Genomic DNA, 14,160 nt, shown 5'->3' with positions numbered 1-14,160 from the left:
GCATCCAGATGCCCTTTGCCAAACCACAGCTGGTTTGGCACCTGCCCGCCCACCGAGCTGGTGGAACGCGTATTTCGTACATAACCGGAAGTTTCAAGGGAGTGCGCCCAGAGTGCTTTGGGAATACCAGACTCTGGTTCCAGAGGTTTTACCATACATGTTTCATGAAGGAAATAGAGATGACGTCTGCCTTTTGAAGAGGAGTTTGTACGGGATACGCCTGCCAGGCAGGCAGTGGAATGTGAGGCTTGGAGGGGTTCTCAAGAGCGTCGGTGTAACCAGGCCCAAAGCAGATCCCCGTCTCTATTTCGACAATCCTCACCTTCCTTCCATCCCCTCTTCTTCCTCTGTTAGCTTAATCTCTTCGTCCCCTACCCCCTCCCTTCGACATGTACCTGCCGCCACTATTCTGAGCAGGCAGACTGCTGCGGACTTCTTTTACTAATAAACGTCACTGCCACCACCACCACCATCCCGTATGGCAACGTTCTCTCCGTTGATTTCATGAAAAACGAATGGCGTATTGTCATCAAGTAATACAAGGTGGTCGTGATGGTGGTGAAAGGGCAAGTAACACAAAATAGCGTACGCCCCCGTTTTCAGTAAATCAGGGGAAAGAACGAGGTCACTGGGGATGATGGTTGACTACGTGCGTGCTGTATGGTGAAGTTCATTTTTAAAGGTGTACCATGATCAAGATTTATTTCAGTTCTCAAAAGTAGAATGGCGTCTTCATTGCGTACCGCTATGTGGCGTGAGAGGCGAACACTTTTATTGTTAAGCTTCAACCACACCGGCAAAGTTGGATAACTAGCACTGATGATGTGTAGCAGTGGGAAGACTGCAACACAGCGTTTGCGACAGTCGTCGCACTAACAATGGAATCTTGGAATCTAGCAATCCTCTTTGAAGATGATAGAGGTACGCATGTGCTTCACTTTTAGGTGGCCAAGTACAGTGTGCCGTTGTCACGTTCGCAGCTTTCCGCGAGTCTTCGTTCGTTGCATGGTGATGTCCAGCACACATATTAATCTAGAGATCATATTGCTCTAGAGTTGGCATCTACGTACCCTTAGTTTAGTCCGTGTGAAACGTTAGAGGGAGCCAGTCTGTGTGGCTGGGCTTCCGCTCTGATGCCAATACAGAGAGAGAGAGAGATCTTGGTATTCGCAATAATAGGGCTGGGATCTCTTCTATGTTTTGGTTGCGTGTTCACGAGCGCAGCGTCTCGGTTCTCACTGATTTAAGGGGCCTAGTGCTCCCTATTACCTGTAGAGCTCTCCTGGCTGCGTCGTGGTCCCTGAGTAAATATTGGTATCACGGGACAGTTTGCCTTCCCCCTCGTCAGGTTTTCCTTGCAGCAACTCGTACGGCCTTTCGGTTCATCTGGGGCAACGGAGCTGAGTGGGTATCCCGTACACGTATGTAGCAGCCGAGAGAGGTTGGCGGTTTGCGGGTTCCGCACGTAAGAATCAACTGTCTTGCGCTCGGGATAAAGGCAATTTTTGACGGCCTTAGTGACCCTGGCCACCCCGCCCACGATCTCCTGCAATACTGCTTAGGTCCAGACGTACGTCTGTTTCAAAGATGAAAGTCACTGAAAAGGTTAGCCAGCTGTAGGACTCGAACCCACATCTTCTGGATTAACGGTCCAGGGCTCTACCAATTGAGCTAAGCTAACACGCCTTCGCAGCGACTTCCAGGGTGCGTCATCTGAAGGGACAAACCAGTCACTCTCTCTCACTCATCCTCCTTTCACTCTTACATTTTTGCACACTCATACACACATTCATACGACAGGGATCGACGCCTTTTTCGAACCTTTTCAGTGACTTTCATCTTTTAATTTCTTAGGCAACTTGAGGCCTTGTACGTGTTTGTCCCTCCTATGTTGTTCCAGCCTCAGATCATCAGTTCTCTCATGTACGTCTGTTTCGCCCGCTTGTGCAGAATAGACCGCGCTCTGAGTTTGTGGCCTCGCACTTGAGAGAGTACGTTTGAACGTCCTTCGCCTACGCGCTATGCCGCTCTTCTGAAGCTCCTTCCGACGGCGAGCTCGGCTGTGCCTCGGCCGATCGCGTGGCGTCATATTACGGCCGGCTGGTTGGATGCGCGCCGTGCAAGCTTGCAGTGGCGTCTTGCGCACGACGTTTTACCTCTCAGGGACAGGTTGTCCCGCTTCGGTTTGACCAGGCCTTTTTGCCCTTTCTCTGCCCTACCTTTGAAACATCGGAGCACGCTTTTCGCAATTGTCTGCTCCGGGGTTTTTTGTGGCACAAGGCTGAGGTGCTTTAGGGCATTCCGTTCATTCGGTAGAGCACGGTCCAGTTAGTGAGCTCGCTCCCAGTTCCGGTCTGCGATAGACGCCAGATTGTACTCCTGGCGGTAGAAATAAAGTACCAGGTCTGGATAGCACGCTGCATAGCTGTGCACGGTGGCCGTGCTCGCACCGCCGTTGAGGTACTGAACAGGGTCAGAGCGGGCATCCGTAGAGTGTTATACAGGGAGAGAGCAGTCCTTGGGGCCGTCCAGTTTGGTAGGTGGTGGCAAACATCAGCGACCCTCTTCGAAGAAAGGAATGGTAGGTATATCATCCGCTTCTAATATCCTTCGTGCTGCTGTCCCACGAGCAACTCTCCGTGAGTTATGGTTTGTTGCGAGGTGGCATCTAGCACGTACATCAATCCCAGAACAGCCGTGAGCTCGTCTTCGGGTGTTGGCGTTGCGATGGTTGTAGACTAGTGCTTTTGTTGCGTTAAAGGGAGCCAGCCAATATGGCTGGTCTTCCACGATGATGCCAATACATATATGTCGCTCTCGTAGCAAGGAGGAAAGTTGGCAGTTGGCAATACGAGGAAAGTGAAGGACAAGAAAGCGAGGACGTTGATAAGAAGGGCCGGGGTATGGGTTTGAAAGGAAAAGGGTATCTAGGAAGGCAAAAAAAAAGTGGCAGAAAGGCGAAGGTTGATATTTAGATTATAAAATATTAGCAAGGGCAGTCGTGTTGCCGAATACAAGGAAATATGGAAGAATGGGTGTCACTATCACAGGGTGCTGCAGTTAAAGGTCGAAGAATCCAAAGGTAAAATTTGGGAGCTGAGAGATGTTATAGAATGGACAACCAGAAGGAGAATAATGAGTATTCTCAAGACCTTGGACCAAGAAATGCATTTGACCGGCTTAAATACGCATATTGAAGAGAAACATTAGAAGGAATTGGGACGGAAAGTCCAATAATAAACAGAATAGGAGCAATGTATCAAAACGCCAGGAGTAGGCTACTCATCAATGGGCAATTGGGCAAGAGCTTTCAGGCCAAGAAAGGAGTAAGGCAAGCTTGCCCCCTTTCTCCCCTGCTGTATGTGTTAGCCTTTGATAGGTTATTACGAGAGCTGAACGAGTCTGACGCAGTGAAAGGGGTTCGATTACCTGGGGCAGTACAGTGTAAAACCATAGTGGCCTATACAGAAGATATCACTATGGTAGTTCAGGGCGAAAAGGAAGTTGAGAAAGCTCTAGAAGTAATGGAAGAATATGGGACAATGAGCGTGGCGAAAATAAAAAAAAACAAATCAAAATTGATGTATTTAGGCGAGGAGAAGCCGAGGAAAGATCTGGGTTTGAGCATTGTGGAGGAGACGAAAATCCTCGGAGTCAGTTTTAATAAGGACGGGGTTTCACACAATAATTGGATGCAGTTGGAAAAATACTTGGAAAAATTGAAGGAAGACTATGCTGAACCAGGGACGCAACTTACAGCTCGAGCGCAGATTGTCAAAAGAATTATGATGCCGAGATGTGCGTACCTGTTTTCTGTCGCTTACCCCTCTCCTGAAATATGTCGTAGAATTGAGAAACTCTGATTTCAGTTTATATGGGATGGGAAAACGCAGTGGGTAGCGCAAGAGAAAATGAAACTGCCTATTGAAGTTGGGGGCCTACAGATTGCTGATCTGAAACAATTGTCACAAGCACATTCTTTACGTGGAATATATAGGATGTTTGATGGCAAGGAGATCGGACAGCAGGTAGCAAAATTTTGACTGTGAATAAACATAAGACATTTTCGCCAACATGGGATGGATCATAGGAGTCCAATGTCGGAATGGTAGCCAGCAATTTATGAAGCAGGGAAGCACACTTTGCTGCAATTGAAAAGATTAGACAAGAGCAAAGACTACAGCGGAAGCTCAGTCGAGAGCTGATGGTGAAAGAAATAGAGAAATATCCATCTACAGTAACAGCGGAAGGTTGGAAAATAATTCATAGTTACTGGTTAGAAGGCAAAAGAAAATCATTCCTGTGGAAAATGGCGCCTGAGGTCATACCAGTGAGGGACAAGTGTTATCTGTGAGATAAAAGCCGCAGAAGGGACTGCGAGCCTTGCGGTCAAATAGAAAAGGTGAGGCACGCCGTCTTCGAGTGTAAGGTACCGGTGTACCTGTTGTCCTGTTTTAAGAAATATTTTGGATTAAGTAACTTAACGTTTGAAGAAGCTGTGGGAATACATGTTGGGAAAGTAACCAAAAGACAACAGATTTTTTACATGTTAGTAGCAGTCGAAATCGCATATCAAGCTTGGGTAAACAGGTGTACAGTGGTGCATGGTGGTGACTGCTGGTGTAAAGAACGAATGAGAAATATAATCAGTTACTACGTACGAACGTGGCTTGGGAGGGAGCGGCTAAGGTTAGGAGCAAAAAACTTCGCGAAACAGTGGCAGTATAGAGGGTTCGAGTAATGGAGGGTATTATTAAATTTAAATTGGCAGGTTAGTTAAATGAATTTAAAATATACTAACGCCGCAACACAAGGAAGATATCTATCGGAATTTTGGGGTGAGTAAATTGTACAGCACAGGAGAGTTGACGCTCTTCTGAAGCACACGATACAGCGTTACACTCAAGTGCAAAAGCAATGGGGCAGAGTTTTAGAACTGGCCTCAGTTGTTGACTTGGTTGGGGAAAATAAAGCAAATCAGTAAATTAAGGATATACGGAGAGGCAGGCTAAAAGGTAAGGAAGATGGGCTCGCTAATTTTGTGATTCATCTAATCAGTCAACAATACAAGCTCTGGTAGCTTGCCTAGACACACGGTAGGTCTCCTGTTTGATGGCAATACAGCTGTATTGCCATCAAGCAGGAGACCTACCCTGTGTTCAAGTGTGGACGTGTGGCTCCTTTCCGTGTTCAAGTGAGGCCAGAAGTCAAAATTCTTGTTGTGACTTTTGATTGCAGTGACATACCTGGCGTAAATTGGCCACGAGTGTTTATTCGTTGCAGAGCTGTCCTACGGCAGCTTAGGTTTGTTGATTTGCCCATTGCTTTTTTGCGCTCTTCTGCTAGTGGGCTGCTACTACAGTCGCTTGTGTTTCCTAGGAGTCGTTGACACGCCGCCACCACTAATTCGTACTGCCATCACTAGGCTCGCGTTGAGCTTTCTCTGCGGCGGTTCGGTGGCGTGGGTCGCGAGGTCCTGCTTGCATCGTGCACGTGACCAGGGCGACTTAGCCTTTGCGGTGGTGCTCGACAAGTGCCTTGCACTTCAGTCGTGTGTTTATTTCGAGGCATTGCACACACCCCAACACCCAGCGTGCGCATTAGAGCAGTACTCTCTGGGATGTACCACCAAGTGATTCGTTGAGAGCCCTAGGTTTCGGCCTAGGTCCGAAGTCCTGCCTCATCAATACAGAGCCTGTGTTGATGTAGTAAGACGTTTACGACTCGAGCTTCCGGACGCTGACATCTAGTTATGGGCTGACAGCGATTTTTATACAGCTATCAGGGAGTTGGAGCACGGTCCCCCTTCGGTGCCAACAAAGCTGTCTTGGCGTCGGACCACTGCGGCGTGACTAGATGTCCGCCGCGCCAGTCTTGAGTGGAAGTTGGCCCACGATTTTCTTCATCTTCGTGGGTGATTTCACCGTTTACACACCTCTCGCTCGACGGTTGCCCGTCTTGCGGGATGTGTGAAACAGCAGAGCGCTGTTTCAGGCTTTGTCATGTTCCTCTTTTGCTGTTGCGCAGAATAACCCTGATATTTCAGGGGTCGACTGTCGCCTGGGCCACCGTACAGTTCCTGGAACCGCTGCCTGTTCCGTGCGTTCAGCGTAAACAACTGGCATTATTATTAATTACCGAGATCAACTTTCAAATTTGCATCCGTCGTTGCCGGCTGGCTTTTGCCTGGCCTAGACTTCGGGGAAGCAGCTATAGTTCAGGCTGTCAGGGCAGGGCTTCGTAGTCACTCGTCCCCCAGTTGTGATACCCGAAAGTAATCTACATCATTGTGTTCGTCTAGAAATGTCCTTTCTTCGCATAGCGAATACGTCGTATTGTGAATTGGGGCAACGCCCCTAATAGGCTTTGTGTGAGGGATATCTACGGAAAATGCGTAAATTCGACACCGCGCATCCCATATATTCCTACTCGTAACATCGTTCATTTTGCTCGCAAGCGTTCAGCATGACTATTCTTAGTTGTCGTACCCCAGAATAAATGACAATAGTTTATGTGAGACATGAACAGTGAACGATATAGTAGTAGCTTAATTCGAAAAGGAAACATGTGTCTATGCCTAGCGGTCATGCATAACAGTTTACACAGTTTATTGTGAACTTATTCAATGTGAACGTAGCGTGTCTCTCGTGTTTGTCCTCGTTCCTGTTTCGATGCATCGAAGAATCATGTATCAACCTGCCCATCTAGTAACCAAAGTATTCAATGTGTTCATCACATAGCAACTGTTCGTTAAAGATGACACTCAAACATTTGATGCATTTTACAATATCAAGACGACTACTCAGATATACTATCTCTTTATTTAGACTAAAACTCCTGTTTTTGGTCGAAATGTGACTGCTTCAGTTTTACTACTATTAATACGTGAAGAGTTTAAATTAACCCATTTTTCCAAGTTGCAAAGCATCTCGCTAGCAGTAGTGGCTATTACATCAATATCAGAGCCACTGGAAAAAACGCTTGCATCGTCCGCATACGAAATAAATTCACAATTGGCATCAATGTTAATTATGTCATTTAGGTATCGGGTATCAGATCCGGTATCTCAACTGGGCCGTCGAGTTGTGAGGTTCCCAAAACGTACCATATTTTACATAGGAGGCAAATTTGCGATTTTTTATCTCCTCAAAGGCAAACCTTAAGATCTTCACAACTTACGATGCAATGCTACCCACCCCAGACAATATGTAAAAAAAAATGTGTTAAATAGTTATGAAGATACGTGGCGTCAAACTGCGTAGGAAATGCAATGGTCGAAATGTCCACATCAGAATGATAATTCATTAAAATAGAACCACCGATTATTTTCAACTACTTTCAGCGCCAATGTGCCTTCTAAGGACGAGGGTTTAATATATATTTGAAAGAAAAAAATTTACCTCCGTGCATGATCTGGCGTGAAATCACCGTATAATAACTGAATAATTCAGTGTATTGCAGACGTACGTTCCATTTATCGAGCAACGCATCATTACTCATGAAGCAGTCACAACTTACAAGTCATCTTTACAAGTTAGTTGTACTGGTTGTACATGCGTGAGGGACTAGAGTTTTGTGTACTTCTTCCCAGAATGTGTCGCACAGTAGAAATTTCAGGAGCACCGCCTAATGCAGCTGAGGGTGCATGCGTGGTATTATGCAGTCCAGCATGGCTACGAAGAGCGTGTCGTGTCCTGTTCCTTGGGATGCTGGACATAGAAGTTTACTGTCATGAGCGCAAAATAATGTGCTTGCTGATATTGTCAAATGGCTACGCATGTCCCTTCAACAACAGATTCCAAAGATATGGTATTGCGTTTCAATGAGAAAGCTAATCTCGAAAATGTGCTAGCGTCATAATACGTGATGCAGATAAGGTCTTCTTCGCCAGACCTGGGTCATCTCCAGAGACCTCCCACATGAAGTGGTCACAGGCTGCCAAACATAGCATTCTGAAATCTTTCTCGTCCTTTAAGTAGCATTCAACTGAATTTTGTTAGACCCGTAAATCATTTTATCCTGTCATTGATGTGATCTGTGGTACTGTCAAATGGGTGCACGTGTCTGTGCAGCAGTATGTATCGCGGAACTGGTACTGTTTCTAGCGTTTAAATGGGAAAGCTAATCTCGTAAATATGGTAACGCCGAAATAGATCATGCTGATAAGGTGCTCTTTGCCAGACTGGAGTCGTTTTGATGCAGACAGGGCTCTTAAAAGTTCCGTCATGTTGAAGGGTTTGTTGTAGGCATAGCAGTCATCAGTGCCGTACACAACCTTGCGTTTTTCAGTAGAGTTCTTTATCTTTAAGAATTCTTTGCTGTAGTGGGAAGATGACGATACATTCTGGTAGTGTTCACCCAGGGCGTCAGCCTGTTCTTCAAAAGTCTCACAAACAACGCCATTTTTCTGGAGAAGGGGACAGAGAAGCTGGTATAATCACCTTTGATTTTTCTGATCCTGTTCCATACCACTTTTGCTGGCGTATTTGCAGTTAAGGAAGACACGAACCCCTTCCAAGAGTTTCGTTTTGCTTGTTTTCGTGTCCATCTCGCCTTAGCTCTGGCTCTTTTGAACAGCAGTAGATTTGCTGGTGTAGGATACCTTCGGAACCTACCCATTGCACGGTTCTGTTCCTTTCTAGCCTTTTCGCAGTCATTTGTCCACCAGGGTTTGCAACGCCTGGGGAGGTGACCCGTGGTCTACGGAATAGACTTAGTGGCAGCCTTTATTACCATGTCCACAAAGAAATCATTGGCCTCGTCAATATCCATTCCCTGCAACGATTCCAACAACTGAGAGGTTTCCTCTTGAAAAGACACCCAGTCTGCTAAGGCAGCTTTCCACCAGGGCGGTCGCATAGTTAAAGATTTAGATGGAAGGCGGAGTTTGGGCACCACAGGGAAGTGGTTGCTACTGTAAGGGTTGTTGTCCACACACCAGTCTATATTCTGGGAGAGAGATGGAGTACAGAAAGAAAGACCAATGACTGAAAATGATTGTGAAGCACTGTTAACATGAGTCGTTCCTCCTGTGTTAAGGAGGGAAATTGACAATCACAGCAGTATTCTCTCCAATAGTTTGCCTCTGCCGTCTGGTCTTGTGCTTCCCCAGAGAAAGTTATGTGCATTGAAATCTCCTAGCAACAGGAACGGCCTTGGAAGTTCATTAATCAAATTTTCAACACGAAGCTACTAAGTAGAGGTGTAATTTCGAGTGCTCTTCTTATTCGAGAGGAGTAATTTCGAGTGCTTTCTGGTGCTTTTTTGCGTGGGAGCCGCGTTAATCGCGGTTTTCCCAACTTTTCACGATGGACAGCAACCCGCCTTTCCGTGAGTGGTGTTTCGGCGTTCGGATTCCGGACGTCGCGATGATGGACGACCTCGTCGACGCAGTCTTCGATGCCGTTGGTCCCGGCAACTTTTACGGGATCTCCCACCGTGGTGGAAACCTGTATGAGGTGGGTCTCGCAACGCGGTCTGCTCTGGACCGTGTCCTGGAATGCGGCCTGATTGTCGCGGAGCAGCCGTGCTCCATTGATCTCTTCGGTCCACGCTTGGTGAGCGTGGTGTGTAAGATGGTCCCGTTGTACATGCGGGATGAAAACCTGCTCCGGGTCTTGAACAAGTACGGTAAGGTCCTGAAGATGGAAGATGTGACCTTCCAGGACAGGAAGGGAAGAGGAACTCTGCGTACGGGCAATAAGAAGGTCCTAATGGAAATGAGTCAGAAGAGTCCGCTGCCCAATTTCATCCGGGTTGTTGAGGCTCTCATCCAGTGCGATTACCCGGGTGTTAAGCGTGTGTGCCGTCGGTGCAAGCAAGAGGGCCACTTTCGGTCCGCCTGTAAGGTGCCCTTCTGTGAGCGGTGTTCCAGCTTTGGTCATACGACGGATGAGTGTGGGTCCCGTTGCCGTCGGTGCCGCAGTAGGCACTCCCAGGGCCCTTGCCCTGCTCCGGCTTCTTACGCCACCGTGGCCAACACAGATTTTCCGCAGCTACCTCCTGTGCAGCGGCGGGCCAGCCCTACTCCGGTGACGGCGGTTGTTTCTGCAACGGGGATTGGGAACATGCATGAGGAGCCAGCGACAATCCCAGGGGATCGAAATGAAGCTGAGGCGCAGCTGATGGCGCCGACTTTGGCATCTCCTGTTGACCCGCTTGTTACTGAAGCTGCTCCACCCGTCTCGTCCCTCATTCTGGGTGGTGTTGTCCCAGACATCAGAGGTAGTTCGGACAGTGAGGCCACCATTGTTTCCGTTGCCCCGGAATCAACGGTACCGAGAGGCGACGTAGGCGACCAGTCCATGTCCGACAACTCAACTTCAGGTGAAAGCAGTATGAAAACAGTCAACAATGGAGTAGCCCATCGGAGGAAGAAACGGAAAACGCAGCCACCACTCGTTCGCGAGCTGTTTGGCTCGGAATCAGAAAGTTCGTAGGTTCTGCACTTACTCTTGTATGATGGAATTCCTTAGTGTTCGTGTTGCTCTGGTAGCTGTTTTCTTGTATTCCATTCCTATCATGCGCGTCAAAGTTGTCACTCTAAATGTTAACGGTCTACGCAATGTCGACAAACAAGCGGACGTTGTTAGCTTTGGACGACGTTTGGGAGCGCATATTTTGCTGTTGCAAGAAACTCATTTCTATTCTACGCGAGACGTCACGCAATTTAAAACTCGATTCAATGTTCCTGTTTATGCCAGCTTAGGGTCGGCAAACGCGTGCCGTGTTGCTGTGGTGATCTTGGATAGAGTTTTGTTGAATCGGTTTTTCTGTACGTACGATGCCGAAGGTCGGCTATTGTGTTTTGATTTTTATGTAGGAGATGTAAAGTATCGGATTGTTAACCTGTATGCCCCTGCGCGGGCTACTCACACCAACAGTTTTTTTTCTTCGCTCGACGCGACCTTATTGTCCACAAGAAACGTCATTCTTGCGGGCGACTTTAATTGTGTTATCGACTCGCAGGTAGATGTCATAGGCCAAGGTCAGGGGCGACCTGTATGGAATGCTCGGGAATTAGTTCGGCTTGTGGAACAGTTTCAACTTGTTGACACCTGGAGAGTGGTTCATGGGCCACAACTTGTGAGCGCCACTTGGCGGCGTGGCATGTCTGGCTCGCGCTTAGACCGCATTTATATTCCTGATAGTTTACGCGACAAGATAATATCTTGTGACCATCATAGCATTCCTTCGACTGCTAGATACAAGTTTGACCACTCGGCAGTCCTCCTGGCCCTTGACCTGGACCATCCGCCCGCTCTGCATCGTCCCTTTTGGCGTTTAGATAGAACACTGCTGTCTGATAGTGATGTAGTGAGTGCGGCCCGCACATTACTGTCTGTTCCCGTCTCACCCCTTTTGTGTCACTGGCAAAGACGTAAACGCGATCTGCGTACCCTTTTTGCTGAGTGGGGAAAGCGCCGTGCAAGAGAGCGAACGCGGGAGTTTAACCGTGTGTGTGACAAAATACGGGTCGTTCGGAGGGGTGTTCCTCTCACCATGCAGTCTCAGGATTATCTCGATGGCCTGATTGCTAAACGCGATCTTCTGTTGAGATCCACCTCGACTGCTGCTCAGTTGGAACGGGTACGCAGCCGCTCAGTGTCAGGAGTTCAGATGTACCGCTTCCTGCAGGAACGGAAAATGCATAAGACGAGTGTTCTTACCTCTTGCCTGTTACCGAACGGTTCTGTGACCACTGATCCTTCAACGGTCTTCCAGACATTTAACGAGTTCTACTCACGTGACCTTTCTGCAGGCTGTCCTCAATTCAATAGTAACGATCCCTTTTTTGACATCCTTCCTCGTTTAGACAGCGTGGACCAGGAGATTCTTCGCGCTCCTCTATCAGCAGAGGAACTTGACGAAGCTCTAAACCATATGCGTCGCGGTACAGCCCCAGGTCCTGACGGTTTGCCAATCGAGTTTTATCGAACCTTCTGGAGAGATTTGCGACCTTTCCTCTATGAGTTATTCTCTTCCATGATGACTAGTGCGAGAATTCCGACGTTCTTCACGTTCGGTCGTATTATACTTGTTCCCAAGAAAGGCGTTGATCTGTCGAACCCGGGCTCGTGGCGTCCGATCACCTTGCTGAACACCGACTACAAGCTCTTCATGTCGGTGTTGAACCGGCGCCTTTGTGCCGTTTCCACGAGCATTATTCATGAAGCTCAAGGCTGTGCAGTCCCAGGCCGGGGAATGTATCCAGCCTTAGCAGGCATTCGCGATTTGCTGGAGTATACTGGTCGGAGCAATGGCAGCGGTTGTGTCCTCTCGTTAGACCAGAGTAAGGCTTTCGACAGGGTTCTGCATTCATTCTTATTTTGCGTCCTTCACAAATATGGTTTTCCCCGTGAGTTTTGCTCTGTAATACAAAATATTTACGAGTCCCACACCAGCAGCCTGTTCTTCAATGGACGAGAAGGCCCTCCTTTCAGAGTAGCCTGCGGCGTCCGACAAGGGTGCCCTATGTCACCGTTGCTTTTTGTTCTCACGTTGGACATTTTTGTCCGACACGTTCTCGCCCATCCAGGCATTCGGGGTCTCCCAATACCGGGCGGTGGGGCCATTAGGGTATCTGCGTACGCAGACGATGTCACCCTCTTTCTGCGGGATTTGGAGTCCATACGTAACGTCTGTAACGTTTTTCACCGGTACGCTCTCCTTTCTGGCGCTCAGCTGAACTCATCTAAGAGCAAGATCATGGTATTGGGTTCATTCTCTGTGCGAGCCGTGGTTCCGTTCGCTCAGTGTACGGTGCTGCGGGTCCTGGGCATCCTTTTTGACAGGCGAGGGATCCAAACTGCAAACTGGGACTCCGCCATTACCGCTGTCAGTGCGAAAGTGCGATCGGCGCAATGCTTCTCTTTCAGCTTCGCTGAGCGGAGTTATTTTATTCGCTCTGTCCTTTGCGCTCGTTTGTGGCACTTGGGGCAGATTTTGCCTCCTCCTCCTCGAACTGTCATTCGCTTGAATGCCATCTTGTTTGCGTTCTTTTGGTCTGGAAGGCAAGCAGTGGTTAACCGCCCAACGTTGATGCTTTCAGTTTCTTTGGGCGGCTGGAGTATACCAAACATCTCGGTTATCTGTCAATGTCTGGCGCTTAAGGTTCTGTTAAGGGTACTCCGTGATGCCACGTGTGCAGCGCACCCACTGGCAGTGTACTTTTGTTCTGAACAGACGCACTTTCTGCCAGGTCTTCCTCCACTGGACAGTCTGGTAAGCGCTGACGCACCTCTTCAGCTGCATGGCTCGTTGGTGGATTTCTTCTGTCGGATACAGCGCCACTTGCGGGACAGGGATGTCTTGGAAGTGCCTGCTGTCCGGATTTCTGAGCGCCTGGCACTGACGGCGGACAAGGCTCGTGCCCGCCTTCGTAACCTACGTCTTCCCTTCCGAAGTCGCATGTTTAACGACCTCCCCGGTGCGCCACGTGACTTCATGTGGCAAGCCTGGTGGGATGCTCTGCCTACCCTCGGGCGCCTCTCTCGGATGGGTGTAACAAGAAACTCCTCTTGTTGCTTCTGTAATGAAGAAGAAACCTTACACCACATATTTTACGAATGCCGGGTTTCAAGGTGTTTCTGGTCGCGAACTGCGCGTTGTTTCTCGTTGCGGTGCCCGTTAGAGTGGGGTGCCCTCCGCGTTGCACCGCGATCGGTAACGCATCGGCTATGCCGCTTGGTTACTTTTTTAGGGTTTCATGTTCTCTGGATGGCCCGTAACAGGGCGGTGGTGAGACGTGCGAGGTTCCTTCCAGTCCTGGCAGTTATAGCATCCCTTCGTGGTGAGGTACGAAACTTTCTGACCAGTGAGTTGCACCACTTGGACCTCACTGCTTTCTCATTGACGTGGCTAGCCACGAACGTTTTCACCGTGAAAAATTCCTTAATATTTTTCACGCACTGTTGAGTTGTCTTAAAACTCTCCTTCATACAGTGTTAAAACATCAAATGAAAGCTGGTCGTATCTTTCCTTCTTAGTCCTCTCTCTTCACTAATTTAGCACTGTATAGGATTTCTTCCTCATAGTTTCAGTGGTTCATTGCATGTAATGTAATGCAATGTATATAATGTATGTAATGTAATGTAATGTTCTTCACTGGTTCATTGTATGCGCTGTTCTTCGCTGTCTCTTTTTATCTACCACTGTTTA

General features: G+C 48.2%; 1 non-coding gene across 1 annotated transcript; it reads right to left on the bottom strand.

The window, feature by feature from the left end:
- Positions 1–1,608: 1,608 nt before the first annotated feature.
- On the bottom strand, positions 1,609–1,681 carry Trnan-guu (transfer RNA asparagine (anticodon GUU)). Its single transcript has one exon. It is a non-coding gene; the product is annotated as a tRNA-Asn (tRNA).
- Between the last annotated feature and the right edge of the window lie 12,479 nt (positions 1,682–14,160).

Source organism: Ornithodoros turicata, chromosome 9 (genome assembly GCF_037126465.1).
Source record: "Ornithodoros turicata isolate Travis chromosome 9, ASM3712646v1, whole genome shotgun sequence".
Lineage (NCBI taxonomy): Eukaryota > Metazoa > Arthropoda > Arachnida > Ixodida > Argasidae > Ornithodoros > Ornithodoros turicata.
The sequence above is the reverse complement of the archived record's forward strand: the minus strand, read 5'-3'. Positions and strand labels throughout refer to the sequence as shown.